Source organism: Ambystoma mexicanum, chromosome 4p (assembly GCF_040938575.1).
Source record: "Ambystoma mexicanum isolate Mex_15411 chromosome 4p, UKY_AmexF1_1, whole genome shotgun sequence".
Taxonomy (NCBI): Eukaryota; Metazoa; Chordata; class Amphibia; order Caudata; family Ambystomatidae; genus Ambystoma; species Ambystoma mexicanum.
The window spans coordinates 365,264,205-365,269,272 of NC_090927.1; positions in this window are offsets into that span (position 1 = coordinate 365,264,205).

A 5,068-nucleotide genomic window follows, 5' to 3' on the forward strand; every position below is an offset into this window, starting at 1 on the left:
CGTCACTGTCCCGGTAACTAAGGATATTTGCAATTATAGGTCTGGGATAGTCTCCAGGTTTTGGTTTGGGTACCAGTGCCCTATGTTCCCTCTCAACGGTGAAGAGCGTGGACAGATCTGGTTGATCCAGGAGGTCTTTAAGCAGTTTTTCAATAGTCCATCCTGCCATTGAGTGAATTTTCGGGGACCCCAAAATGTGTATAGTGTTCCTGCGGGAGCACGATTCTAAGTTGTCACATTTCTTCTTAGTTTTCATCTCGTTGGAAAGCGTGGCCACTGTTTCTTGCAGTGAACGGAGATTGTCTTTGTTAGTGCTTATTCTGTTTTCCGCCTCAGTTATGCGGGCCCCTTCATGAGCTAGCTGGGCTTTTTATTGAGGTTACAGTCGCATTGATGTCAATGAGTTTCTCATGGACAGTGGCAAATCCCTTTGCCATGGCCTCCATAATGCCTGATAGGTCGAGTAGGGGTGGTCTCAGTGCCTGCAGCTGTGTGACCCGGGGGCAGTTGAACCTTGTGGCTGGCATCCTTGAGTGGGGTTGATTTAGCAAATGTATCCATCGTGACGTTATTTTCTTGTTGCCAAAACCTTTAGTTATATTAGTCAACAGCAGCGCGAGCGCCAAGTAGATAGAGCAGTGTGTGCCACACCAAAGGAGTTTCAACTGGTTAGTGTTGCATACCAGTGTCATGGCACATGAAGGGGTGGTGGTTGTGGTGTACAGAACAGGCCAGTGTTCCCTGTACACTTGGTTGCGCCCATACAGGTCTCTCGCCGGGGGCAACTCAGGTTGGATGCTGCACTTGGCTCTTCACGTGCGTAGATGGGTGATTCGCACCTCCTCACTCAGAGGACCACTTGTAGGTTACTGTGGCAGGACCCACCCATTGGGTGTAGAATGCAGAGCCACTGAGGGTCCTCTGGTGACTATGCTTGTACTCTATCTGTGCAATGGTGAGCCAGACTTCAACCCCTTAGACAGCTGAGAAAGGGCCCTGTCAGGTCAGGATGGCACTGTGTTGGATTTCATTAAGAGCAACTGTCTCCCTGTTGCACCCAACACTCCAGCACGCCCGCAGCCCACACCAGTCTTAAATTCGTTATCTGGGCTTTAGTAATAGAGGTCAATCCCGGGGGGTCCCGCTTCCAGGGGCGCTATCCAGTCCAGGCCTCAAAAGGACATCATCTGGGGTACAGTGTGTGTTAAAAGTGGCCTTCCGGGTAAATCTGCTAGTCGTAGGCCCCAGTCAGCCAACACCCCAGGACTAGGGTCAGAATCCGGCAGCCACTGTTGTGGCTGTGCGGCGGTTGCAAAGCCCAGGTCGGAGAATGTGGTGTTTGTTTAGCCATGGGGGGGGCTGTGCCGATCTAACACAGCAGCTCTCCGAACCGCGGCTACTCCTGTTGCAGGGGGGAGAGTGCGATATTGGCACAGGCGATTTCAGACAAGGGTTGTCACTAGGTCTGGGGTCTCAGGACTGGGACCGCAAGTGCCGTTTGGTGGAAGTGGATGGGTTGATATACCCTTCATTATTGGGGAGTGAGTAAGCTATTGAGAACGTTTTGGAGTGGGCTCACCTCTTGACCACTGGTCCGCTGATGTCATCTGGGCTGAGGTGAGCCATGGGGAGGTCTCGGACTCGCTGGATTCCCTCGGTGTCCGCAGCATGTGTCCCCAGTCAAGATTAAATGCACCGTTTCTCGATGCAAGGTTCACAAGCTCGTTCAGTCTGTGTGGTCTATAGCAGTCGGGCTCATCTGCACCTCGGCTGTCAGGGATGCCCGCCCCTCACCGGCCCTCATCCGGTCGCTGGCGCAAGGTCCTTCAGGGGAAATGGAGGGCCACCCAACCACCAGCGGACACGGTAGGGGTCCCGCAGTCGAACAGCTGTGGCACCAACTTTCAGCAGCCACCTGGGCCACCCACAGCACCAATGGAAGGGGTCCATTCCCCAGTTCCGTAGGATATGATCAGAGGTCACTGAGGCACAGGGCACATTCGGCCTCTCGCAGCCGGAACATTATGATCCGCTCCACTCACACAGCCTCAATTGTGTCGCCGCACCGCGTGCTCTCCAGTTGGATTACTCGGTCACAGGGCTCGGCAGCTCACAGGAGCAGGACAGCAGGTGTACCAGGGTCTCCCCTCAATTTTGCAGTTATTCGGAATGTTTTGGACCGATAGTGCCACCACCAGATAGTCGGATTTCAGCCGTGGTATGGAGCCACTAGACTAGGCAGCCATCTTTGCCAAACATTTGATGCAAAATGATGGGGGTGGTTTGGGTGAGGCAAAATAGGATGGAGAGAGGGTGGGAAGTAGGCGGGAATAAGTGTAGTGTGGGGAGTTTTGCCCTGCATTTTGCAGCAAAAATATTAGTAATAAATGGAGTCCTGCAGGCATACATTGCCAAGAATCCTGGGATTGCAGTGGCACTGGGGAGCAGCTTCAGATGGATTCCCTTGAGAAAGTCACAGCTAGGAGCCGTTCAAATGAAGTGAACTTCCAGAAGCCAGTCAGTCAAATGACTTTTATTCGGCATAAAAACCTTTCAGTACAAAACACAAAAAGACCCCTTTTCATGTCATTGGTCAAATACAGGAATACAAGATTGCCAAGAAAGTTAATAACATGGTAAAAGATTTGGTTAAACATTCTAAAATCAATTCTACAGTGTTTCTAAAACTCATTTACCTATTAACCTTACAATAAATGAAATAAACATTCACCATCTAACGTCCAGGGTAGAAGGATAAAACCACACTCTGAAAATTCAAACAGATATCCCTTTTAAAATCAGTTTGCAGTTATACCAGAAGGAAACATATTGCGAGGAGAGCAATGCTCGCAGCCTCTCAAAATTAACATACAGCCCATGCGTGAGAGTGGCTTTCACAGGTTCATATACCATCCTATAGCACTCTCTAGGGAGGATAGCTTAGGGGCAACGTGCTTGCCTTGGAAGCAAGACGACACGCAGCAACACAGGTTCGATCACCGGGTCCACACTTAGAAGCCTCTGGGCATTACTTGCGTTATAAATAACCTATCATATCATATTGCACAGAGGCAACTTGTTTTACATCCCTTGATCTTTGCCCCCCAGGGTCCATGTAAATATTGTGCCATTGTAAAATCAACATGGGGCACTAATGAGTATGTGAGGAAGTTAATAGGGTCACTAGTCGAATGATTCCCAGCTACCCTTATAATGGATTTCAGGTATGTTTATCTTAATTTGAAGGTCATTACACAAATCAGGAAAAAATGGGTCACTGTTTCACTCTCTGCCCCACAGAGTGGACACTCCCCTTTTCCAGAACCACTCCATGCTCTTGTGAAAAATGCTAGGGGGAGTACCCCCAGCCTGAGTCAGACAAACAATAACCTTTCAAATGGTGGCATGATTAAATCAAGGTAATGTTCATACCTGTGCCCCATTTCATGGAGGGGATAAGCCGATCTCACGTAATGTTCATACCTGTGCCCCGTTTCATGGAGGGGATAAGCCGGCCTCAGGTAATGTTCACACCTGTGCCTCGTTTCCTGGAGGGGATAAGCCGGCCTCAGGTAATGTTCATACCTCTGCCCCATTTCATAGAGGGGATAAGCCGGCCTCCGGTAATGTTCATACCTGTGCCCCAATTCATAGGCCAAATAAGCCGGCCTCAGGTAATGTTCATAGCTGTGCCCCATTTCATGGAGGGGATAAGCTGGCCTCAGGTAATGTTCATACATGTGCCCCATTTCATGGAGGGGATTAGCTGGCCTCAGGTAATGTTCATACCTATGTCCCATTTCATAGGGCGTATTAGCCGGCCTCAGGTAATGTTCATACATGTGCTCCATTTCCTAGAGGGGATAAGCTGGCCTCAGGTAATGTTCATACGTGTGCCCCATTTCATGAAGGGGATACGCTGGCCCCAGGTAATGTTCATACATGTGCCCCATTTCATGAAGGGGATAAGCTGGCCTCAGGTAATGTTCATACACGTGCCCCATTTCATGAAGGGGATAAGCTGGTCTCAGGTAATGTTCATACATGTGCTCCATTTCATGGAGGGGATAAGCCGGCCCCAGGTAATGTTCATACCTGTATCCCATTTCGTGGAGGGCAGAAGCCGGCCTCAGGTAATGTTCATACATGTGCCCCATTTCATGAAGGGGATAAGCTGGCCTCAGATAATGTTCATACATGTGCCCCGTTCCATGAAGGGGATAAGCCGGCCTCAGGTAATGTTCATACCTGTGCCCCATTTCATAGAGGGGATAAGCCAGCCTCAGGTAATGTTCATACCTGTGCCCCATTTCATAGGGCGAATAAGCTGGCCTCAGGTAATGTTCAGACCTGTGCCCCATTTCATGGTGGGGATAAGCTGGTCTCAGGTAATGTTCATACATGTGGCCCATTTCATGGAGGGGATAAGCTGGCCTCAGGTAATTTTCATACATGTGCCCCATTTCATGGAGGGGATAAGCTGGCCTCAGGTAATGTTCATACCTGTGCCCCATTTCATGGAGGGGATAAGCTGGCCTCAGGTAATGTTCATACATGTGCCCCATTTCATGGAGGGGATAAGCTGGCCTCAGGTAATGTTCATACCTGTGCCCCATTTCATAGGGCGGATTAGCCGGCCTCAGGTAATGTTCATACATGTGCTCCATTTCCTGGAGGGGATAAGCTGGCCTCAGGTAATGTTCATACATGTGCCCCATTTCATGAAGGGGATACGCTGTCCCCAGGTAATGTTCATACACGTGCCCCATTTCATGAAGGGGATAAGCTGGCCTCAGGTAATGTTCATACATGTGCCCCATTTCATGAAGGGGATAAGCTGGCCTCAGGTAATGTTCATACATGTGCCCCGTTTCATAGAGGGGATAAACCGGCCTAAGTTAATGTTGATACCTGTGCCCCATTTCATAGGGCGAACAAGCTGGCCTCAGGTAATGTTCATACCGGTGCCCCATTTCATGGAGGGGATAAGCTGGCCTCAGGTAATGTTCATACATGTGCCCCATTTCATGAAGGGGATAAGCCGGCCTCAGGTAATGTTCATACCTGT